At 42.1% G+C, this 27,071-nt stretch overlaps 1 long non-coding RNA gene across 1 annotated transcript in view; it reads right to left on the reverse strand.

The window, feature by feature from the left end:
* Positions 1–6,898: 6,898 nt before the first annotated feature.
* The window catches only part of LOC143775280 (uncharacterized), a 111,327-nt gene continuing 91,154 nt past the window's right edge, over positions 6,899–27,071 (reverse strand). Inside the window, exon 3 of the long non-coding RNA XR_013215615.1 lies at positions 6,899–7,136. This is a non-coding gene — a long non-coding RNA (uncharacterized LOC143775280). The remainder of the gene's footprint in view (positions 7,137–27,071) is intronic.

The raw sequence follows: 27,071 nt of genomic DNA on the forward strand, positions 1-27,071 counted from the left end.
TTAATTTTGATATCTCCGATACAGGCATTAATACTGAGGCGCCCTTTCAAAAATCCTGTGTTTTCCTGTGCAGAGCTCCTGTTTAAATGTACAGACAGCTTCACTCTGAAAAAAGTTTTACCACTCTACTTTACAAGTGTATGTTGTAATGTTTTATTCACATACCACCTACACATAAAAGCAAGTTACAAAGAATCTCCTTACATTTCTGTTCGTTACTATCAACTTCCCATTACCCAGCCCTCCCTAATGTCCCGGAGCACCATGGCATGACCACTGTAAACAGTATGTGCTCTTTGAAGTGAATACACACCTGATTTCAGAACTTTCTTTTTGATCTGTGACCACTTCACCCCTCAGAAGTCCATGCTACAGCTCATTATTTGCAGTTGTCTCAATTCAACACAGCCTTAAATGTAAAAGGGAAACATCTGTGCCTCTTCTTCTACGAATCAATCTACAGGGCTGTGCAATCATGATATAGGATCGTAGGACTGTGGAAATCAACCGAAGAAATATGTGACTTGCAGTTCCTCCATGTCTCTCTCGATCTGTTACCTATATTCTCTCCATTGAGTCATTGACTTCCTTCCTGTTTTGGGATTTGTAATGTCCACACTTTGTAAGTAATCCACACTAGTAAATCTTCATTATCTTTATTTCTCTTTAGCAGGTTGCATAAGCTTGTCTCTGCATGCATGACAAAGTGAAAGTAACTTCTCCCCCTCCTCTCTGTAACTACCCACAATTCTCTACATCTCATCTTTCTTAAAGAGACAAGGTACAAGATTTAATTAATGCATATTACAACATCCCCCTTTTTTTTTTTTTTTTTTTTTTTTAAACGAATAAAGCTAAAATAAAATAACATGAACTAATGATGCAACAAGAAAAATGTCCAAGAAAACGTATGTCCATTTTGCCCTGTTAAAGAAAAGAAGTCACGCTTCTTCAATAAGTCTGGATGGAGCCCTTCTCTCTCTTGATGGATAACGTCTGGGCTCAGCGATGGTGTCCATTAATGAAGAACTTGTTGCCTCCTGGTGATTCTCTCCACTGTTGAGTGCCGAATCTTCCCCCAGAGAATGTCCATTGTCATTATTTTGAGGAATAATTTTGAAATGTGAAGAGTTTCGAGTTATGAAGTGTCCATCCCTCTCAGCCGTGACCATGCTGCCTTTCTTGTCAATAACGTTATATTTTGCGGGACAATATGCAGCTGAAGTCTTGTTGGTTGGTCTCTGACGCACCACAACGACGTCACCTCTTTTGATAGCATTTGGCTGTGCCCTTCGCCTTCTGTCTGCATAGTGTTTCATGGTTTGTTTGTTGGAAGAGTCTGCTAAGCGCACAGAGGAGTCACTTGGTACAGGACGACTGACTATGTCAGGGATTCGTATATGCAGAGTTCTGCCAAACATTAGATGCGCTGGAGCAGCATTGGTAGTAGAATGTGGCATATTGCGGTAATTGCGCATGAATTTGTACAATGACTGTTTCAGTGGGGTGTGCTCCAGGCTAGCTGCCTTGATTCGTTTCCCCATGGTGCGCATGAAGCGTTCGACTATTCCATTTGCTTGCGGCCAGCACGGTGTGATTTTTCTGTGACTGAACCCCAAGTATTCAGCAAATTGTGTGAACACGTGTCCATTGAATGGAGGTCCATTGTCCGTTTTGACCACTCTTGGAATGCCATATGCTGAAAATATGTTATCCAGTTCTGGTATCACACTAGTAGCAGATGTTGAAGAGATAAAAGAAATGACAGGGTATCTGGAATATTCGTCAATTGTTACTAGAATGTATTGGCCATTTGGTAACGGTCCATATATATCGACTGCCACCTCCTCCCAGACAGCAGTGGGTAGAGGTGACATTTGTAAAGGCTCCAGCTGTGATGATGGAGTGATAACTTGGCAGGTGGAACAGTGTTTAACCTTCTCTTCCACCAATTGATCCATGTTTGGGAACCACACTTTTTCTCTGAGTAATTTCTTTGTGCCAACAATTCCCAGATGACCTTCATGCGCTATCTGTATTACTAAGCTGCGCAGAGTCTTAGGTACAACCAATTTGGTACCTCGAAGGATGAGGCATTCCTCAGTGACAGATAGTTCATACCGTACACTTGAGAATAGTTTTAATTCTGTCAGATCAATCTCAGGATCGGGAAATTTTTCTCTTTGAATTTCATGCCACCTTCGATTTCGGATGATTTGTATTAAAGCACGTAGTGTCTTGTCACTTGTTGTGGCGTTCACAAAGTGATCAATGGAAAGAGCTTTTGGTACTGCATGGGCTGTAATGAAGCATATGTATTCTTCAATGGCGGAATGCTCAGGTAGATCATCAGTCATCGGATGTCTTGACAGATAGTCAGCGGGATTGCTGAATTTTCCAGGCTTGTGGACAATTTTGTAGTTGTAGTCCTGTAGACGTAGACCCCACCGTTCTATGCGTGCAGGCATTTTAGCTCTGGGATTTCCAAAGATCGTAAGGAGTGCTTGATGATCTGTGACAACAGTGAAGGGAGCTCCATACAGAAATAAGTGAAAATGTTCGCATCCCCAGACAACTGCCAAGCTTTCTTTTTCAGGTTGTGAATATTTCCGTTCCGTGCTTGTTAAGCTTTTACTTGCATAAGAAATAATCTGAGGATTTTGATTGTTATCTTTATATTGTGCTAAGATGGCACCCAGCCCCACGGGACTGGCGTCCACAATTAGCTCAGTTTGGAGAGCTGGATCAAAATAGGCCATTGTGGTTGTTGAGCAAAGTTCAGTTTTAATTGTTTCAAATGCATTTTGACAGTCTGGAGACCATTGAAAAACACAACTCTGTTTTGTAAGTTCCCTTAATGGACTGTTAATTGTTGAGAAGTTTGGAATGTATCTAGCACAATAACTGGCCATTCCAAGAAACGAGCGTACTTCACTGGCATCTTGTGGAATTGAGGCTGATTTAATGGATTCCACTTTCTTGGGATCAGGTTGTACCCCTTTTGCCGAAAAAATATGACCGTAAAACTCTAATGAATTTTTATCAAATTCACATTTTTCCTTGTTTAAGGTGAGTCCAGCAGAGAGGAGGCATTCAAAGATGGCATATAGAGCACGATTGTGTTCAGCTTGAGTTTTGCCAAACACCAGTATGTCATCACTGTAATTAAAGGCATTTGGAATGTTCTGAATAACGCCCCTTATTGCATCCTGAAAAATTTCCGCTGCAGAGCAGACCCCAAAAGTCAATCTTTTATATCTTCTGAGGCCCACATGTGTGGAAAATGTTGTCAAATATCTGGATTCTGGACTCAGCTCTAACTGGTGATAGCCCTTATTGAGATCGAGTTTTGAAAAGACGGTCGCTCCATTTAACACATGAATGATGTCATCAATTGTGGGTGAGATATGTCTTTCTCTCTGAATGGCAGTGTTGGGTAGGCGCATGTCAACACACAATCTCACCTGGTCAGGAGCCTTTGGTTTAGGAACTACCACCAGTGGTGAGACCCAGGGAGTGGGCCCAGTAACGGTTTCGATAACGTCCTCGTCCATGAGGAATTGGAGTTCTTTTTCTACTTTCCTTCTCAGGTGAAATGGAATGCGCCTATGTGACTGGGCCACTGGGCGAACACTATCGTCCACATGAAGATGTACTTGAGAGTCTTTTAGTTTCCCCAAGCCACTAAATAGGGAGGGAAAATTATTCACCATGGTTTGTATATCCATGTCCGCAGGATCAGTTATGGTATGGATAATTTGGATGAGACCTAGCTTCAAGGCAGTGTGATAGCTGAGAAGACAGCCTCCTGATCCTTGTAACGCATGAAAGGTAGTTTTCTGCTTATTGTCTTTATAGCTCAGTTCAACATCAAACTGCCCTCTGGTAGTTAGAGGTATTTTAGATCCATATGGGAAGATTTTAGTATGTACTTGCTGCAAAACTGGCTTTGTCTTCAATTGCTCATAGGTAGTGCTGTCTATGATGTCCACTGACGCTCCCGTATCTATTGTAAACGTGATATTGGTGTCGCAGATTGGGAGTGTGATACAGGGGGACTGTACAGAGCCAGTGGCAGAGGTGGTGAACACATAGTTTTCTGCTCCAGATGCTTCTTCTGTATCCTGATTTACCATTTTTACATCTGCAGGCCGTGTCATAGGCAGAGAAGGCTTGTATTGTGCTGATCTGCAGACAGCTGCCAAATGGTTCCCTTTTCCACACTTATTGCATGTCTGTCCTATAGCTGGACATCTGTCCAGGCGGTGAGGGAACTCCTGTCCACATCTATAGCATTTTTTCTGTTTCGGGGTTTGCTTGTCTTGTGTATTTTTATGCACGAGATTATGTACCTGTGACTTTTCCCCATTCTCCATTGTAGTAGCCTGATGATCTGCTATTTCCGTAGCACGGGCTATTTTGAGTAATTCATGTAAAGAGAGATCTTGCTGCAGAGCTTTGCGCCTTATTTTGTTAGATGAGCAGGTGACGATTACCTGAGTTAGGATTTCATCATCTATATCTGTGAATGCACATCCATGTGCTAGCTCCCTCAGTCGTGTGACATAGGTGTCTATGGATTCTTCGGGAAGCTGCTTAGCAATTCTGAATTTGTATCTCTCATATCTGATGTTTTGTTTGGGATTGAAGTAATCAGTGAGAGCTTTGCTGCAATCGCTGTATGTATCTGTCTCAGATGCAGGTAATGTGCAGTAGATATCATAGACTCCTGTGCCTGCACAATGTAAAAGTAATGCTTTCTTTCTTTTCTCCTCTTTTATATCTATGGCTTCTAGAAAGTTCTCAAATCTGCTCAACCATTTTCTCCAGTTATGGGAGAGATTAGTGACATCAGTCATATCAAACTGTGGGAAACTGTGTAAGTATTCAGCCATGATGAAGTTTTTCAGTGGTGCAGCCGTGTGGATCAGTAAAATAGGGATTAGTACTCACTGCAGCAGAAGATTTTCGATCCCATCCTCGTCGCCAGTTGTAATGTCCACACTTTGTAAGTAATCCACACTAGTAAATCTTCATTATCTTTATTTCTCTTTAGCAGGTTGCATAAGCTTGTCTCTGCATGCATGACAAAGTGAAAGTAACTTCTCCCCCTCCTCTCTGTAACTACCCACAATTCTCTACATCTCATCTTTCTTAAAGAGACAAGGTACAAGATTTAATTAATGCATATTACAGGATTGCATGGTAATCTGAGGTTAGTGCGAGACTCTGAGCCCATTCACACCATGAATGCATGGATGGCTTGCGTCCACCAGTGCAAGAGCCGCTAATACAGAAGAGCTGTCTGTTCTGGATCATAAAGAAAGACCTGCAGCAGTGGACTCTTCTCTGTGTCATGCATTCGCCCCTAATCTATCCTTTTCCCCTAATGTAATTTTTTTAATTTTTAGCTTTTAACTTATTTGGTATCGCTTGTGCAACTATCCAAACTAATAAAATATCATAACATTTATCCTATACGGTGAACGCCGAAACTAAAAGAAAAATTAAAATAGCAGAATCTCTGTCTTCTGGTCACTTCACCGCCCACAAAAATGGAAAGAATGTCATATGGACCCCAAAATGTAAAACTACAATTATAGGTCAAAATTTCTTAGATAATTATATCAACTCAAAAAAAATGACAGCTCTTGGACAGCAAGGAGAAAAAAAATCCAAACTGAAGAAAGCCCCATTCAGACTCTGTTGCCCAAGGGTCCACATGAAACTATAGCCGGCCCTGATTGGAGAAGCTAGAATCTCTAACAACCTGCCAGGAAAGAAAAACTCATTCACTAGCGTTTTATTCTAGTGATTTCAGCAATATTCAGCTTTCTCCCGCTACATCACAGTATTGGACTCTCCAGAAAATCAACTCAGTTCAAAGACACAGGAAAGTAATGCAGTAATGTACAATTTCTGTAACAATGTCATCTGCGTGTGATATTAATAAAATACACTTAGATGTGAATCTCCTGTCCGTCTGGTTCTAGACTGCTCCGCTAAGTGACAGTAATGCGTTTTGGATTAAACTCCATGATGGATGATAAACAGACCTCTGCTTCCAGTATATCGCTAAGTCTCTGAAAGCAGATTTTTTTAGACCAGAACAGGAAATCTCAAGGACATTTCTTGGAGAAAATCATATTTTATGTACATAACTGTGTTATGATGGCACAGTTTATTTGTATAGAAGCTGTTAGTGAATTACTGAGGTGCCCCCCCTACTGACGGAACCTAAAATAAACATGAAAGCAGGAAATCCTAAATGGATCGTTAAGCATCATTGGGGTTATGACCATGTTTGGAATAATGAAGAATGGTATAATGACGTTGTACCGCTAAAATTAAATCTCTGATCCCATCGGCCTACAAAAACTTAAGTAATTTCATAACATAAATTGTCCCTATAAAATCATCTTGAATAGTAAATGATTCATATAAAGATACTATAGGGGATGAAGAGATCACATTTTCATGTCCTCTAAGAGACTAATTTAAAAAAAAGGGGAAATATTAAAACATATTTTGAATAATATAACATTTTTTTAAAAAGTTTAAATTAAATTACTTTTACCGTTATAGTAAATATCAAAATATAAGAAAAAGTATTGCCGCATACGTAATTGCCAAACTAATAAAATATGAAAAGATTTATGCCATAAGGTGAATGCTAAGTTGGTAAAAAAAAATATTGAAGCTAAATTTTCATCTTTTGGGTGCTTCAATTCCTTCACAAAATGCAATTAAAATTGATCAAAACATTTTACAAACCCCAAAATGGTATCAATAGAAATGTCAGCTCACCGCACAAAACAATTCTTTTTTTTTACATTTCCAATTTTTTATCCGCCACTTAAATGACACACAAAAAAAGTAAACCTGTTGCAAGTTTATTATCGCCATAAATGAACTGACCTGGAAAATGATGTTGCCAGATTGTTTGCAGTGCACAATGAATGCCGTAAGACCAAAATTAAAAAAACAATGTCAGAGTTGCATTTTTTTCACCATTTCATAGCACTTGGAATTTTTTTTTCTCCATTCTTCAGCGTATTATGCAGTAAAATGAATGGTGTCAATCAAACCGACAACTTGTCCCTCTAAATAACAAAACCTTCAAAAAATTATGACTCCTGGAAGATGGAAAAAACGAAGACACAAAAATGTAAAATCACCTGTTCCTAAAGGGGTTAAAATACTCCACCACATCAGCCATAATGACCCCCAACTTCTCAAATAACATAAATCATTAAAATTATTAATCCTAACGCAAACAGTGGGGAAATGCAGATTTGGACTTTTCTACCTAAAACAAACAGGTACTTGAGCAGCTAGCAGTAAAAACTGAGCCAAGATATAGGTTGGGTTCTGCATATGTAAAGGTTTGATTCCTAGTAAACATACAGCTGTTTAGTACACAAATCCCCTGAAATTTCCTGTACCAAATCTATTATTTTAAACCAAAAATGAAGTAGTATTTATGGGCATGTCCACCATATGTGGTTCTTTCTGCACCTATCCAGACAACCACTAGGGCTTAGAACTGAAGGGATGTACTCAGTAAAAAAAAAATCTGCCAGCTACGTTTGATCCCTTTTTGTGCAGAAGAAAGGCAATTTTGGATCTGTGAATGGTCGATTACTGTATAAAAAAAGATAAAAATGCGTTCTTTAACTCTTTAGTGGACAGTGAATTTTTCATTTTAAGCAATTTCATGGGTTTTTTTTCTCCCCTTTTCCCAAAAGCTACAGCATAACTGTTTTATTTTTCCATTGCATAGATGTATGAGGGCTTATTTTCCATGGCATTAGCAGTAGTTTTCGCAATTGTTTTTTGAGTTTTGTGTTACGACGTTGATTGTGCAGTAATAAGGACCTGGAAACATGATGATTACCCAAGCGACGGTCAATGGCATTACATCATTATTTTTCTCTTTAAGTGATCAAAAAAATGCAGAATTCTTTTGCTTTGTGTCACCATTTTCCAAGACTCGTAAAATGCTAATTTTTCTGCTGATTTCTGCAAATCCATTGTGTGGTGAACAAATGTTTTTATTGATACCAATTTTGGGTACATGTCATGTTTTAATTGCTTATTATTGTATTATTAGGGAGGTGAAGGTGACAAAAAAGCGCCTATACCAATTTGTCTCTCTTTACGACATATAATTTTTTTTCTATTTTTTTTCTATTTTTATAGATAGCACTTTCATGGATGTGGCCATACCAAATGTTTACATTTTTATACGTTTTACAAACTTTCTTTTATTCTTTACATTATTTTTTGGCCCATCTAACCTGCGATTGTTTGCTCCCTTGTACTGTGTGTATACTGCGATACCAAGGTTTACAGTTTATAGGAAAAATCAGGGTATACTATGGAGCTCAGCTTTCTGTTGCATCATGGGCATCTGAAGGGATCCAGTGCGTGAGCACTGGTAGCTGTGTCATTTACCATAAGGCTATGTGCCCACGTTACAGAAATGCTGCGGAAATGTCTGCAGCATTTCCTCAACTCCCTGCCGTGGGTAAAACGCATGCGGAATTCGCAAAACACAAGCGTTTTGCAAGCATTTTTAGCTTGCAGAATGCTTGCGTTTTCCAAGCGATTTGAAGCATCGCTTGGAAAAGTGATTGACAGGTTGGTCACACTTGTCAAGCATAATGCTTGACAAGTGTGACCAACTTTTTACTATTGATGCTGCCTATGCAGCATCAATAGTAAAAGATAAAATGTTAAAAATATTAAAAAAATAAAAAATATTGTTATTCTCACCTTCCAACGGCCCCCCGATCTCCTCAGCGGCGCTCCTGGTAAGTTCCGTTCTCAGGGATGCTTTGTGCGAAGGACCTTTGTGACATCACGGTCGCGTGACCGCGACATCATTCCAGGTCCTTCACGTAATGCATCCCTGGGAACGGAAGCAGCCGTGTGCACAGCTGAGAGACGGGAGGACTCCGGGGGCCGTCAAAAGGTGAGTATATCAATACTTTTTATTTTATTTCTTTTTTTTACAGAAATATGGTTCCCAAGGGCCTGGAGAAGAATCTCCTCTCCTGCAGACCCGGGTACCAGCCGCACATGAAGCGCTCAGTTTACGCATTGTGGGCATGGCCACATGTGTAAAGTGAGCGTTCAATGTAATCCTATGGCTGCGGAATCGCCGCAATTCTGCAGAAATAATGAACATGCTGCGGATTTTACCGCTATGCGATTCCGCAGCGGGAAAATCTGCAGCATGGGCACAGCAACTGCGGAATCCCATAGGATTGCATGGGAATGCGGTTTTTAAGCATTTTTATGTGTTTCCGCTGCAGCAAAAAACACGGCAGAAATGCATAAAAAACGCAACGTGGGCACACAGCCTAAATGTCACTGTCAGAGACTGATTGTGGCATCTACAGTGGGGGAAATAAGTATTTGATCACTTGCTGATTTTGTAAGTTTGTCCACTGACAAAGACATGAAAAGTCTATAATTTTAAGGGTAACTTAATTTTAAAAATGAGAGATAGAATATCAAAAATAAATTCCAGAAAATCACATTGTATAAATGATATAAATGTATTTGCATTTTGCAGTGAGAAATAAGTATTTGATCCCCTACCAACCATTAAGAGTTCTGTCTCCTACAGACCAGTTAGACGCTCCTAAACAACTCATTTCCTGCTTTAAGGACAGCTGTCTTACATAGGCTCCTTTATAAAATACTCCTGTACACAGACTCAGTCAGTCAGACTCTAACCTCTACAACATGGGCAAGACCAAAGAGCTTTATAAGGATGCCAGGGACAAGATCATAGACCTGAACAAAGCTGGAATGGGCTACAAAACCATAAGTAAGGCACTGGGTGTTGGTGCAATAGTAAGAAAATGGAAGAAATACAACAGACAGATCAACCTAAAACTACACGAGGGAAACTTGTTAATGATCTCAAGGCAGCTGGGACCATAGGCACTAAGAAAACCATTAGTAACACATTACGCCGTAAAGGTTTAAAATCCTGCTGTGCCCGCAAGCTTCCCCTGCTCAAGAAGGCACGTGTGCAGGCCATCTGAAGTTTGCCAATGAACATCTGGATGATTCTGTGAGTGATTGGGAGAAGGTGCTGTGGTCAAATGAGACAAATATTGAGGTATTTGGCATTAACTCAACTTATCGTGTTTGGAGGAAGAGAAATGCTGCCTACGACCCAAAAACACCATCCCCAGTGTCAAGCATGAAGGTGGAAACATTATGCTTTGGGGGTGTTTCTCTGCTAAGGGCACAAGACTACTTCACTGTAGCAATGGGAGAATGGAGCCATGTACTGTAAAATCCTGAGTGACAACCTCCTTTCCTCCACCAGGACATTAAAAATGGGTCTTGGCTGGGTCTTCAAGCAAGACAATGACCCAAAACATACAGCCAAGGCAACAAAGGAGTAGCTCAAAAGGAAGCACATTAAGGTCATGGAGTGACGTAGTCAGCCTCCAGACCTTAATCTCATAGAAAACTTATGGAGAGAGTTGAAGCTCCGAGTTGCCAAGCGACAGCCCCAAAATCTTAATGATTTAGAGATGATCTGCAAAAAAGAGTGGACCAAATTTCCTCCTGACATGTGCGCAAACCTCATCATCAAATACAAAAAATGTATGACTGCTGTGCATGCCAAGATTTAAGTCTTGTTTGCCAGAGGGATCAAATACTTATTTCTCACTGCAAAATGCAAATACATTTATATAATTAAGGCTAGTTTCACATTTGCGTTTAGAAACGCAGCGTTTTTAACGCAAACGCAGGTGGTGAAAAAACGCATGTAAACGCGTGCAAACGCTGCGTATTTTTAGACGCATGCGTTTTTGCATGCGGTAAAAAAACGTGGCGTTTTGCCGCGTTTACATGCGTTTTTTCCTGCGTTTGCTTTTTTGAAACGCATGCTAAGAATTGTGTGACAGCTGCCAATCATCAAAATTAGGGTTGAGCAAAACAGATCGGCCAATTTCAAAAGTCGCCGACTTTTGGCAAAGTCGGGTTTCGTTATATATATATATATATATATATATATATATATATATATATATCATTGAGACATGAACTTTTTCCCACGCTCGACGTCATATGAGGACATCCAGCAGAGGGCGCATCACCGCGACTGAAGGTAACTACAGGTCATTGACCTACATTACCTTCATTCCCCGGGGTTTACAGGCAGGAGCACAGCTGCATTATAGCAGAGCTCCTGCCTGTAAAATATTTTAACCCCTTCAGATGGATTTACATCGTGGGACGTTAGAGATCTACGGAAGGTATGTATATTGTTGGTTTATTATTTTTCCTTTGTTACAGAACGAGGGTCATCAGGTGGATTACCAGTATAATAAAATATTACAACAACCTGTGTGTTTATTTCATTAAAATACTTTGCAATATTGTGTGTGTGTGTTTTTTTAACCATTTCATACAATTGGATTAATAATGGATAGGTGTCATAATTGACGCCTCTCCATTATTAATCTGGCTTAATGTCACCTTACAATAGCAAGGTGACATTAACCCTTCATTACCCCATATCCCACCCCTACACGGGAATGGGAAGAGAGAGCCCAAGTGCCAGAATAGGCGCATCTTACAGATGTGCCTTTTCTGGGGTGGCTGGGGGCAGATGTTTGTAGCCAGGGGGGGCCAATAACCGTGGACCCTCTCCAGGCTATTAATATCTGCCCTCAGTCACTGGCTTTACCACTCTGGCGGAGAAAATTGCGCGGGAGCCCACGCCAATTTTTTCAGCGATTTAACCCTTAAAATTAATAGCTACAGCGCCGAAATTTTGCACATACACACTACTAACATTAGTAGTGTGGAATATGCAAAAAAAAGGGGGATATGACATGGTTTACTGTATATAAACCATGTCTCATATCATGTCGGGTTTAGGCAGGAGAAATGAAAAGCCGGCAATTAAATTACCGGCTTTAGGGTTAGGGGTAGGGTTAGGGTTAGGGTTTGGATCCCTTTATCCCCTTGATGGTGGGGGGTGGCTTATCAGTGTGTATTCTTGTTTTTTTCTATAAAAACGCATGCGTTTTTAACGCAAACAAACGCATGTGCTTAAAAACGCATGCGTTTACATAGACAGCAATACTTTTTTTGCTGCAAAAAAACGCATGCGTTTTTTTTGCGGCAGAAAAAAGCCTCTAGAAATTACTACATGTTGCATTTCCGCAACAAAACGCAAGCATGGAAAAAACGCATGCGTTGTCAAACGCGGCAAAATGCATGCAAAAAAAGCATGCGTTTTTAATGTTAACCCCTTCCCGACATGTGACGGTATAGTACGTCACATGTCGGGACCCCCGCTTTGATGTGCGCTCCGGCGGTGAGCGCACATCAAAGCCGGGACATGTCAGCTGTTTTGAACAGCTGACATGTGCCCGCAATAGGCGCGAGCAGAATCGCGATCTGCGCGCGCCTATTAACTAGTTAAATGCCGCTGTCAAACGCAGACAGCGGCATTTAACTACCGCATCCGGCCGTGCGGCCGGATATGAGCGCATCGCCGACCCCCGTCACATGATCGGCGATGCTCCTCCATTGTAACCATAGAGGTCCTTGAGGTCGGCGCTCACAGCACACCTGCAAATCTGCTGTGTAGCAGCGATCTTATGATCACTGCTGCATAGCAGAGCCGATCGGGTTGTGCCTGCTTCTAGCCTCCCATGGAGGCTATAGAAGCATGGCAAAAGTAAAAAAAAAAAGTTTTTAAAAATGTGAAAAAAATAAAAAAAATATAAAAGTTTAAATCACCCCCCTTTCGCCCCAATCAAAATAAATCAATAAAAAAAAACCCAACCTACACATATTTGGTATCGCCGCGTTCAGAATCACCCGATCTATCAATAAAAAAAAAGCATTAACCTGATAGCTAAATGGCGTAATGAGAAAAAAATTCGAAACGCCAGATTTACGTTTTTTTGGTCACCACGACATTGCATTAAAATGCAATAACGGGCGATCAAAAGAACGTATCTGCACCAAAATGCTATCATTAAAAATGCCAGCTCGGCACGCAAAAAATAAGCCCTCACCTGACCCCAGATCACGAAAAATGGAGACGCTACGAGTATCGGAAAATGGCGCAATTTTGTTTTGTTTTGTTTTTTGCAAAGTTTGGAATTTTTTCACCACTTAGGTGAAAAATAACCTAGTCATGTTAGGTGTCTATGAACTCGTAGTGACCTGGAGAATCATAATGGCAGGTCAGTTTTAGCATTTAGTGAACCTAGCAAAATAGGCAAGCAAAAAACAAGTGTGGGATTGCACTTTTTTTGCAATTTCACTGCACTTGGAATTTTTTTCCCGTTTTCTAGTACACGACATGCTAAAACCAATGATGTCGTTCAAAAGTACAACTCGTCCCGCAAAAAATAAGCCCTCACATGGCCAAATTGACGGAAAAATAAAAAAGTTATGGCTCTGGGAAGGAGGGGAGCGAAAAACGAAAACGGAAAAACGGAAAAAGCTCCGGGGGTGAAGGGTATAGGAAAAAAAATGAATGTGTTTTTTTGCGGTAAAACGCAGCGGCAAAAAACGCAAATGTGAAACCAGCCTAATACAATGTGATTTTCTGGATTTTATTTTTGATATTCTATCTCTCAATGTTAAAATTAACCCACCCTGAAAAATTATAGACTGTTCATGTATTTGTCAGTGGGCAAACTTACAAAATCAGCAAGGGATCAAATACTTATTTCCCCCACTGTAAATTGTTAACAGCCATGTCCAGAGCTCAGGTCAGGCTGCTCCTGTTAGACACAGATGCCTGCTATGAAAATCTAGCCAGCATCAACCACGTGTGGAGGTTGCTCCTGTCAGAGACAGATACCAGCTATGTAACCTAGCCAGCATCAACCGCTTGTGGAGGCTTCTCCTGTCAGAGACAGATACCGGCTATGTAGTTGTAAGTAGGTGGCAGGGACCCTCGGTTGCTCCCTCTATCCTTCCCTGTATGTGGTCCCCATGCGGTACTTTGACAGTGGGTTATACATTGATGTATTACTGCTATTTGTGTGCCGTGTTTGTATTGTCTTAATGTTCTACCATTGTGTATGGTAATGTCTGCAGCTTAGGGAGAGTAAGAGGTTAATTAAGGGGGCTGGGTCAGCAGCCTCAAAGAAACAGGAAGTCCCTGTGTGCAGTTCAGTGCCCAGGCAGACCTGCCCGGGACAGGACGTGCTCCCCTGCTTGGAGCATACCATACCCCCTGGAAGGAACATATCTGCCAATGGACTGTCGGGCAGCGGGCACAAGGACTATGTGTGTGCCCCACAAGAGACTTTTTGCTCCTGTAAGCCGACTGGGAGCCATTGCCTTCGCCTGCTGCTCTTGCTGTGAATAGGGACAGTTCAGGGATTGTTACCTTTCTTCTCTACCTCACCTTTATTAAATAAATTGCCACTGTTAGGCCCTAAAGAGTGCGACGCGTGGTGCATCCATTCCAGCATGGAGAGCAGCTGTACATCTAAGGTAACCCACTGTGACTTGGGACTAGAACTGTCTATTCATGTGCAAGGGGCCGGGGTGCTTACTGACTGTCACCAAGTGAACTCGCCCATGACTACCACCCCGTGCCACCTTGTTAGATTTGGCGTAGTCAGCAGGATGGAACCAAGCAGCCCTGAAACCCTAAGACTGTCAGAGAAGGATCCGGGGTCTATGACCGGGGAAGGAGCAGCTGATATGGCATTCCTGGCACCCTTCCCCATTGGAACCGGACGAGAAGCTGACAGTGACTGAGAAAACTCCTGAGCTTTCTGAAGTGTTGACTGCTGTAAAGGAATTGAAGTTGGTGGCTGACAGTGATTGTAAATTCTTGACCGCCGTGAAGGAATTAAAGATGGTGGCTTACAGTGACTTAAAGATGGTGTTGAACACTGACCAGGAAATGGAGGTCAGTGGTGCGAAAATGAAAGAGGGTGTTGCCTTTCTTGGGCATCATGTAAGAGATTTGGCGCCGAAGGAAAGAAGGCTGCACCCCATTGTGATGGATGAGATGAAGAGAGCTCTCGCCCCTACAGCAGAACTTGGGGAAATGGATGGAGCAGCAGGAAGTGACTCCACCCATGTACAGGAGGAGCCTGACAAAGACAGACTACCTGTTGATGGATGAGATGCCATTGCTGGACACGATGAAAAGCCGCAGCACCTCTTTCCGCGGCAGCATCAGCCGCCAAGACTGGCAACGATCTAGGGCCCGGGTGGAGACAGGCCTGCAATTGGAAGCCTGGTGGATGGAGGAGCTGGAAGAGTGGCATCCATTCCGGCAGCTGGACAGGCAGCCATTGGAGACCGAAGAGTTTGAGGGATTGGCGGTGCCCCGACAGGAACTGGAAGGAGTGCAAAAACTCTGGAGGATGCCCTGTGGGGAATTGTGGCAGCTGCGATCACCAGCACCAGCGGCCATGCCAGAGTACTGTCACCAGATGCAGCAGTGGTGAGTAGGAAGTTCCCGCCTGGCCGTCCCGTCACCTCAGCCTCTGCCCCTTTACCTCCTGTGGCCCCACCATTGTCACCAGAGGCCTCTCGTCTCCTGACTCCGCCATCGTCCCTAGCGATGGCCCCTGTATCCTTCCGGCCCACGCCTGTTCCGGCTGACACCAGTGGCGCGTATGTGGAGGAGCCCCAGGTGCCCACTGCTGCAGAGGCCCGGTGGATCCAGGGAGTCATCCGGGAGAAGAAGCAGTGGGAACATTGCATTGTGCAGGAGCTGCAGCACCCCAGGGGAGGGAATATGTCTGGCCAGATGACCAGCGGCGTTATCCGGTACTATGACCGCTCGAGGGGTTACGGCTTTATTTTTGAGGATGGCACGAGGGAGAGAGTGTATGTTAATGATGGATCTGCAAGTGGTCCCCCCACAGAAGAATGACAGGAGCGTGTAGCCCGCTGTGATCTGTGACCTGTTGCAATGGCCGCAGCGCCTGCCGCCAAACAGCCTTTGTGAGGCGGCCGCAAATACAACATCAGAGCCGGAAGCTCTGGGGCTATGGGACCGCCGCTGGAGGGGACATAGAGTCAAAGGAACAGTGAGACTCCTTTTCCAGCAGATCCTTATCCCACACCTATATTGTTGTGTAGGGCCAAATGCGGTCCACTATGCTAGTCAGCGGCCGTGTGTTGATTGACACAGCCCCTTTAAAAAAGGAACAAAATGTGAGTTGTGCTAGTTGCACGTGAAGAATTGTGAAGAGACTGTTTTGCATCTCTTAAGGGCAAGGAGTCCAGTACGGCACCAGGACTGAGGTGTCAGGAGTGGCCATCACGGTCACAAATAAAGGTCTATGTTTGTTTTCCCCCTCCTCCCAGTTTGTTTGCGTACGTTTGCACACCCCCTGCTGGATCACGGGCCTGAAAACCCTATGAGGGTTGGATACCAGGAACTGTGCATGTAGCTGTTGCAAGGACTGACTTCTTTTAACCCAGAACTTTATTCCATTTTAACCTTGGACTAGCCCCCTGTTAAGCACAGTGCACCAATTTGCTGATGAGCCCATTACCTAGTCAAAGGAGAAAGGGGGGGAGCTTGGTCAGGAGGACCTGAGGACCGAGCCGGGTCAAGACTGTGTGGACTGATGATGAGTTGGCCATCTGGCCAGGATATCTGTTTTACCGGTCCCAGGAGCAAAAGGGGACCAGGGTCAAACAGACCTGCTTTAAGAGAGACTGGGACTCTTTTATTAATATTTATTGGAGATTGTTGAACTGTTATTAATGTTTTAATATTTGCTGTTTTAGCTCTGCAGGTGCCGTCATGGTCGGGGACAACCATGTTTTAGGAGGGAGGGGTGTAAGGAGGTGGCATGGACCCTCGGTTGCTCCCTCTCTCCTTCCCTGTAAGTGGTCCCCCATGCGGTACATTGACAGTGGGTTATACATTGATGTATTACTGTTATTTGTGTGCCGTGTTTGTATTGTCTTAATGTTCTACCATTGTGTATGGTAATATCTGCAGCTTATGAACAGTAAGAGGTTATTTAAGGGGGCTGGGTCAGTAGCCTGAAAGGAACAGGAAGTCCCTTTCTGCAGTTCAGTGGCCGGGCAGGCTTGCACGTGGCAGGATGTGCTCCCCTGCTGGGAGCATACTGTACCCCCTGGAAGGAACAGGGCTCCCAGTGGACTGTCGGGCAGCGGGCACAAGGACTGGGAGCCATATCCTTCGCTGCTGCAGCCATTGCTGTGAATAGGGACAGTTCATGGATTGTTACCTTTCTTCTCTACCTCTCCTTTATTAAATAAGTTGCCACTTTTTTTGGCCTTAAAGAGTGTGACGTGTGGTGCATCCGTTCCAGCATGGAGAGCAGCCGTACATCTGAGGTAACCCACTGTGACTTGGGACTAGAACTGTCTATTCATGTGCAAGGGGCCGGGGTTCTCACTGACTGTCACCTAGTGAACTCACCCATGACTACCACCTCATGCCACCTTGTTGCATAGTCAGCATCAACTGCTTGTGGAGGCTGCTCCTGTCAGAGACAGATGCCGGCTATGTAACCTAGCCAGCATCAATCGGTGTGGAGGCTGCTCCTATCAGAGACAGATGCCGGCTATGTAACCTAGCCAGCATCAACCGTTTGTGGAGCCTGCTCCTGTCAAAGACAGATGCCAGCTACCTAGCATGGTCGATATTTACTGCATGAGGTGGGAGCTCAGGTCCTAAGCCCCCTCCACAGTTGCAGACCCCTGCCAGGGACATTTATTCATGTACTAATACAGGAATGGGTTAATGGAGAATACATTCATGTTGACTAAAAATGTATAGTCCACATTATCTCCTGATGGGAATAGTGGTGGCAGAAAGGAAAATTCCCATGTTAACCTGAATTCTTCAGTCAGCCATGGAGTCAATTGTGATTATAAATATGACATAGCGATCAACCTTTTATGTATTAGAAAAATGTGCAATCTGAGTAACTTCTGATTTTTCCACCAGTGAAAGCATTCACTGTTAACACGGGGGAGAAAGTCAGGATTAGCAGACAGCATGGGCAATGGAGGAATAAAAGTTTAGAGACAATGTTTATAACAAGGTAAATCATCGGGCTTGTGCGTGTAGAGGGACTTGAGCTGAGGATGGCACCACATTATGTTCCTCATACTTTTTTAACACACAATATTATGTAAAATATTTGCAAGACCTTGTTTATATCAATGTATCCCCATCATCGAGTCCAATATTGTAGAGGATGGATGACAACTTTTCAGTCTGTCTACAATGGAATTTATATAGAAAATTGTGCAACTATTTCCGTACATTACAGTATATCTAAGCACTTAGGGTGAAAATATGTTTTAAATTCTCACTAATCTACAATACTCACTGACTGACAATAAAGAGAAATTTTCACAAAAGATTCATTATACGATGAACTGTCTCGTGATTGTAAGTCTCCTCTTTTCCTTCCTTTTTTTTCCCAGAGGACAATCCGCTTGGCTTTTTCACAATGCCCTACTCACAAGCCCCAGTATAATCAGATATGGGTTTGCGTTCTCCAGCCGCTCGATTAGCTGGGAGACTTCAAGACCTGATGAATAAACATGAAGTGCTGATGATGTCCCACAAGCTGAATGACTGCTCCATCTGTTATGTTCCTATCAATGAATGATTTCACTACCCTACTGTCACCATCAGACAGCTTCACATTATGGTGCTGCCCATTCACCTTATCATTCTACTTTTACCTTTTTTATATATTTCAAAGTTTCAGTCTCCTAATAGGTCAAAACATTGCCACATCTGGATTTCTATAGCCAGACACCCCATTACAAATAAAATAAAAAACTCTGATGGCAGGTTCATGTTTTCCCCAAAAGCTTAGATGCCCTCCTCCCATCATCATTTTTATTATCTTAAAATATTGCAGTCATCATATTACCTAGCACTTTGTACATAAAATTGCTATTTTTTTCCCTTATAGCCAGTGAATTCTTCTTTTTTCCATTAGGTCTATGACACCATGTGATTTAAACTGACTAGCTGAATCCTTCTGAGTTCTATGTAGAAACAGGAAGTCTATTTTCCTTGCATGAGTCATCATTAGAGCTACAATCCTACTTCACTGCAAAAGTCACTGTTATGGGGAGGAGTGACGCAGCTGGGTCAGGAGGGGAAGGACTAATGCAGGGATAAGAGACTTCCTGTTTATACAAACAGGAGAGAAAAGAGAAAAATTAACTGGGTGTAAGTGAACAGTGCTATATAATATGATGATTACAATATATTTATTTATTATGCATTGATTATATAGCACTATCATATTCCACAGCACTTTACAGACATTATCGGCACTGTCCCCATTGGGGCCCATAATCTACATCCTCCATCAGTATGTCTTTGAAGTGTGGGAGGAAACCGAAGAACCTGGAGGAAACCCACACAAACATGGGGAGAACATACAAACTCCTTGCAGATGTTGTCCCTGGTGGGATTTGAACCCCAGGACCCCAGCGCTGCCAAGCTAACCACTGCGCCACCGTGCTGCTCATATACTAAAAGAATAAAACTTTGATGGAAGTGCTTCCTTAAGCCCCCCATAATCAATAGATTGCTGACAGACATACATTTTTGTATTCTCTAGGTGGGTGTCGCTCTCTGGTGGCAGCTTATCTCCCAGAGGACAAAAGGATTGGGAGTATGAAACCGGGCATACCAGATCTTTCTCTCTGACATTAACTGTTAGGGAAGAGTCAAAATACTCCTGTAAATAAGACTGTTGGATGCCGATTTTGGTTGGTTTGGCTGAAGTTATGGTACTTTAATGTGTATGGAGGCTTTTACTGTAAACTAATCTACACATTCACATTAGACCCAAACTTGTTAATACCCCAGAAGATCTCACCTTTCTCTCTACTCTAGGATTACTCATCATTTGCTTACATGTTAAGCAAGCCAAACTGATTAACTTTCAACTTTACAATTCTACAATAAGAAACATTTTGATTAGCACTCCAATCTTAGTACACATGTGCTTCAAGTGTCTTATTCAGTGGCATTTTCTATTCTGCACTATTGGAAAAGTCACTCTGACCGGTTTTGAAATTTCCTTCCATGTGTTCTTCTGCCTATCACATGCATGGTACTCTCCTTCCTGTGGGCAATGATCACACTGATGTTTAGCATGTCAATGAGGCTGCTGCCCACAGTAGGGAGAGATCTGCGCCTGCTCCCAGCTCAAGGGACCAACACTATGGAAAACCAAAGAAAAATTCCCGGACCATAGAGATAATGATATAAAATTGTCTTTATTAATACAATTGACAGTAGTGTAATAGTTAAAACAATAAAATATATATATATATATATATATATATGTGCACACAAAAAAATGAAATTTTAACCAGACTGAGAATAGAATGAAATATATATATTATGACAAAAAAAAATCGCCTATTGGACCTAAGGTATATCATAAGGGATGGAATATATACCAAAATACTGCCTTAAAAATGGGCAGAAAAGTGCTATAAGTGCTACAAAGAGCTATAAAAATATAAACATAAAAAATTGTGCAAATATGCAAAAGAATATATGACATGAAAAAAAGGGGGGGTAAAATTGTGCAGCAAAATACAAAAGGTATCAACCCAATCCATTATTTTCCATAAAGGAATACAGTGCAATGTGAATAGTAATCACATGTTAAAAACGTGCCATTGGGGTAAAGTGTGAGCAGGATACATAAAAGGGGGGGGGGGGGGGGGAATATAAAAAATAGGAGATATACCTTTAAGGTCAGTCTGGTCCAAATACTGTGCGCACCCCGACGCGCGTTTCGGAAACCTTTTCCTTCGTCGGGGGTGGTATTATGTGCGCCGTTTTAAGGCAATATATATACTCTCACGCTTTCTTGCCGATCAGTGCGCCCCCGGTGTGAGCGGCGCGTGCGCGGCCTTCAACCCGGAAGTCGCCGCCAGTGCACCACGTGACCGGACGCACGGGACAGAGTACCCGGCATAGCCTAGGTTACATGACGCTGCTGGCGGAGGCGTAAGGGAGCAGATCACGCATGCGCACCACCTGAGCGCAGTATGGGCATATCAGCGATGGAGAACACAAAACAGGAATACCGGAAGGAGGTGTAACCAAGAGACTGACATGATTGTTCACAAAAGAAAAACTAATCTATCACAAAGTGACATAGTGCTAATGAGAAAAAAAGAAATATATATATAGATAACATATATAAATATATAATATATATTAAATGTATGCTAAAGAGTAGGTAATAAAGTGCATTGAGGCAGCCCTAAAAAAACAGGGAAGGGTTTTTATAAATAATGACCCACAAAAATATGACTAAATAAGTTACATACATAACTGTGACAGCAGCAAAGAGTGTACTAGAAATAAAAATAATAATAATACAAGATAATAACTAATAAATATTATGAATAGATATGATGTGCCAGTGATAGACAATATAAAAATAATATATAATACTATATAATTATATAATATAATATATATATATATAATATATATATATAATAACATATAGTGGATGAAAAATAATAAAAATAAATATAAATATAATAAAATAATAAACTGTAAATAATACAAATATATATAAAACCATGAACATTTATGATTAAGCCAATCTCAAGCTTGATGGACAGTTCCAAGGTGGTCCAAGGAGATCACTTCATGTTGTGGAAGCCCATATCTTTAATCGGAAATCATATATGAACCACATTGGGTAATAGATATAAGGTAAATCCTGTAAAAATAATTTAAATTAATAACTAGATAAAATAATAAAATATATTATGCAAGAGTAATAAAATACAAGGATAAAATGTACAGATAAAAAATACAAGATATAAAATTATAAAGTAAAAACGGCTAAGATATGGTTTACAAAAAGGGAGCAAAGCTTAAATTCTCATTTAATCCATGTGGTGAGACCGTATTCAATAACCAAATCCATTTAGTCTCCATCCTAGCTAATGGTATGCTGGTTTTTCCGCCTCTTTCATTGTTTTCTATTAGGTCTATCCCAATAACTTTTAGGAGGGAGGCATCACATTTGTGATGGATTTTAAAGTGTTTGGGGATCGTTTTTAATTGAGAGATATCTTTGACTTCTTTCGCTGCTTGTATACCGAGGATATGTTCACGCGTGCGGACTTTCAACTGACTCGTGGTAAGGCCCACATATATGAGCGAACAAGGGCAAGTGGCGTAGTATATTATTGCTTTGGAGGTGCAGGTTATACTATGTTTAATTTGGTATACATTTATTCCTTTTGAATCACAAAAGGATGAAGCTCTCATTATATTAGGGCAAGCTACGCATCTACCACAGGGTCTACAGCCCATGGGTGGTCTAATGCTAGATAAAAAGGATGCCGGAGCTGAATCATGTGTGTAATGGCTTCTGACTAATTTATCCCTTAAATTATGGGATCTCCTATATGTGATGTTTGGTTTATCTCCAATATATTGACATAAGATTGGATCCGCCTTTAGTATAGGCCATGATTTAGCAAGTATCTGATACATATGATCAGTTTGGCCATGATGTTGTGTAATGAATCTCACTATCTGATTTGTAATAGGTGGCTTAGTAGAATACAGGGCCTGATGGCGTGTTGTATGTTTAGCCCTGTTATAAGCTTTTTTAACAGAGCGTTTACTGTACCCGCGGTCAACAAACCTCTTTTTTAACTCATCAGCTTGTTCTTCAAAATTTTCTTCACTAGAGCAAATTCTGCGTAAGCGCAAAAATTGACCAACTGGAATTGCCCTTATCATAGCCGGAGGATGTGCAGATGTTGCATGTAATAATGAATTCACAGAGGTGAGTTTACGAAATAAATTAGTTTGTAAATTATTATCCGCATCTCTATTTATGCTTACATCCAAAAAATCCATGACATCCCTGTCAAATTTGTAAGTTAAATTAATATTGTATGTATTTTGGTTTAATTGTGCCATAAACTCTATCAGAGTTTGTGCGGAGCCCTGCCAAATTATAAATATGTCATCTATGTAGCGCACCCATTAAAGGATGTGCTCCATAGATTGCAAACCACCTGACAAGAAAAGGTCCCTCTCCCACAGCCCCAGGAAAAGATTCTTTTCCTGGGGCTGTGGGAGAGGGACCTTTTCTTGTCAGGTGGTTTGCAATCTATGGAGCACATCCTTTAATGGGTGCGCTACATAGATGACATATTTATAATTTGGCAGGGCTCCGCACAAACTCTGATAGAGTTTATGGCACAATTAAACCAAAATACATACAATATTAATTTAACTTACAAATTTGACAGGGATGTCATGGATTTTTTGGATGTAAGCATAAATAGAGATGCGGATAATAATTTACAAACGAATTTATTTCGTAAATTCACCTCCGTGAATTCATTATTACATGCAACATCTGCACATCCTCCGGCTATGATAAGGGCAATTCCAGTTGGTCAATTTTTGCGCTTACGCAGAATTTGCTCTAGTGAAGAAAATTTTGAAGAACAAGCTGATGAGTTAAAAAAGAGGTTTGTTGACCGCGGGTACAGTAAACGCTCTGTTAAAAAAGCTTATAACAGGGCTAAACATACAACACGCCATCAGGCCCTGTATTCTACTAAGCCACCTATTACAAATCAGATAGTGAGATTCATTACACAACATCACGGCCAAACTGATCATATGTATCAGATACTTGCTAAATCATGGCCTATACTAAAGGCGGATCCAATCTTATGTCAATATATTGGAGATAAACCAAACATCACATATAGGAGATCCCATAATTTAAGGGATAAATTAGTCAGAAGCCATTACACACATGATTCAGCTCCGGCATCCTCTTTATCTAGCATTAGACCACCCATGGGCTGTAGACCCTGTGGTAGATGCGTAGCTTGCCCTAATATAATGAGAGCTTCATCCTTTTGTGATTCAAAAGGAATAAATGTATACCAAATTAAACATAGTATAACCTGCACCTCCAAAGCAATAATATACTACGCCACTTGCCCTTGTTCGCTCATATATGTGGGCCTTACCACGAGTCAGTTGAAAGTCCGCACGCGTGAACATATCCTCGGTATACAAGCAGTGAAAGAAGTCAAAGATATCTCTCAATTAAAAACGATCCCCAAACACTTTAAAATCCATCACAAATGTGATGCCTCCCTCCTAAAAGTTATTGGGATAGACCTAATAGAAAACAATGAAAGAGGCGGAAAAACCAGCATACCATTAGCTAGGATGGAGACTAAATGGATTTGGTTATTGAATACGGTCTCACCACATGGATTAAATGAGAATTTAAGCTTTGCTCCCTTTTTGTAAACCATATCTTAGCCGTTTTTACTTTATAATTGTATATCTTGTATTTTTTATCTGTACATTTTATCCTTGTATTTTATTACTCTTGCATAATATATTTTATTATTTTATCTAGTTATTAATTTAGATTATTTTTACAGGATTTACCTTATATCTATTACCCAATGTGGTTCATATATGATTTCCGATTAAAGATATGGGCTTCCACAACATGAAGTGATCTCCTTGGACCACCTTGGAACTGTCCATCAAGCTTGAGATTGGCTTAATCATGAATGTTCATGGTTTTATATATTCGTATTATTTACAGTTTATTATTTTATTATATTTATATTTATTTTTATTATTTTTCATCCACTATATGTTATTATATATATATTATATATATATTATATTATATAATTATATAGTATTATATATTATTTTTATATTGTCTATCACTGGCACATCATATCTATTCATAATACTTATTAGTTATTATCTTGTATTATTATTATTTTTATTTCTAGTACACTCTTTGCTGCTGTCACAGTTATGTATGTAACTTATTTAGTCATATTTTTGTGGGTCATTATTTATAAAAACCCTTCCCTGTTTTTTTAGGGCTGCCTCAATGCACTTTATTACCTACTCTTTAGCATACATTTAATATATATTATATATTTATATATGTTATCTATATACACTCACTGGCCACTTTATTAGGTACACCATGCTAGTAACGGGTTGGACCCCCTTTTGCCTTCAGAACTGCCTCAATTCTTCGTGGCATAGATTCAACAAGGTGCTGGAAGCATTCCTCAGAGATTTTGGTCCATATTGACATGATGGCATCACACAGTTGCCGCAGATTTGTCGGCTGCACATCCCTGATGCGAATCTCCCGTTCCACCACATCCCAAAGATTTCATGTTGTTTACGCCAAATTCTGACCCTACCATCCGAATGTCGCAGCAGAAATCGAGACTCATCAGACCAAGCAACGTTTTTCCAATCTTCTACTGTCCAATTTCGATGAGCTTGTGCAAATTGTAGCCTCAGTTTCCTGTTCTTAGCTGAAAGGAGTGGTACCCGGTGTGGTCTTCTGCTGCTGTAGCCCATCTGCCTCAAAGTTCGACGCACTGCGCGTTCAGAGATGCTCTTAGGCCTACCTTGGTTGTAACGGGTGGCGATTTGAGTCACTGTTGCCTTTCTATCAGCTCGAACCAGTCTGCCCATTCTCCTCTGACCTCTGGCATCAACAAGGCATTTCCGCCCACAGAACTGCCGCTCACTGGATTTTTTTTCTTTTTCGGACCATTCTCTGTAAACCCTAGCCCCTTCCCGACCCATGACGCCACGTAGGCGTCATGAAAACCCGTGCCTTCCCGACCCATGACGCCTATGCGGCGTCATGGAATGATCGCATCCCTGCAGATCGGGTGAAGGGGTTAATTCCTATTTTACCCGATCTGCAGGGAGAGGGGGAGTTGTACTTCAGCCTAGGGGGGGTGGCTTTGCCCCCACGTGGCTACGATCGCTCTGATTGGCTGTTGAAAGTGCAACAGCCAATCAGAGCAATTTGCAATATTTCACCTATGAAAATGGTGAAATATTGCAATCCAGCCATGGCCGATGCTGCAATAGCATCTGCCATGGCTGGAAATCATGTACTGGCCCCCCCCACCGCCCCCGATCTCCTCCCCAGTCCTCCGTTTTTGTCCGGTGCCCCCTCCGTTCCCCTGTCCGCTCCCCCGTGCTCCTGTCCGCTCCCCCGTGCTCCTGTCCGCTCCCCCGGTCCTCCGATCCCCCCCCCTGTGCTCCGATCCACCCCCCCACCACCCCCTCATACTTACCGAGCCTCCCGAAGTTGGTCCGTCTTCTCCCTGGGCGCCGCCATCTTCCAAAATGGCGGGCGCATGCTCAGTACGCCCGCCGGCCGGCAGATTCATTACAAGTACATTTTGATCGCTGTGGTAGGTTCTATCACAGCGATCAAAATAAAAAAATAATAAATAACACCCCCCCCTTTATCACCCCCATAGGGACAATAATAAAATAAAGAAAAATTTTTTTTTTTTTTTTTTTTCCACTAGGGTTAGGGTTAGAACTAGGGTTAGAACTAGGGTTAGAACTAGGGTTAGAACTAGGGTTAGGGGTAGGGTTAGGGTTAGGGGTAGGGTTAGGGTTATGGCATGTGCACACAGAGCGGATCGGCCGCGGATCCGCAGCGGATCGGCCGCGGATCCGCAGCGGATCGGCCGCGGATCCGCAGCGGATCGGCAGCGGATCGGCCGCGGATACCCGCGGATCGGCAGCGGATCCGCAGCGGATACCCGCGGATCGGCAGCGGATCCGCAGCGGATACCCGCGGATCGGCAGCGGATCCGCAGCGGATACCCGCGGATCGGCAGCGGATCCTCAGCGGATCCGCAGCGGATACCCGCGGATCCGCAGCGGATCCGCAGCGGATCGGCCGCGGATCCGCAGCGGATCGGCCGCGGATCCGCAGCGGATCGGCCGCGGATTGGCCGCGGATCCGCAGCGGATTGGCCGCTGCGAATTCGAAGCAGTTTTCCATCAAGTTTACAGTACCATGTACACCTAAGGAAAACCAAATCCGCTGTGCCCATGGTGCGGAAAATTCCGTGCAGAAACGCTGCGTTGTATTTTCCGCAGCATGTCAATTCTTTGTGCGGATTCCGCAGCGTTTTACACCTGTTCCTCAATAGGAATCCGCAGGTGAAATCCGCACAAA

This window comes from Ranitomeya variabilis, chromosome 5 (assembly GCF_051348905.1).
Source record: "Ranitomeya variabilis isolate aRanVar5 chromosome 5, aRanVar5.hap1, whole genome shotgun sequence".
Lineage (NCBI taxonomy): Eukaryota > Metazoa > Chordata > Amphibia > Anura > Dendrobatidae > Ranitomeya > Ranitomeya variabilis.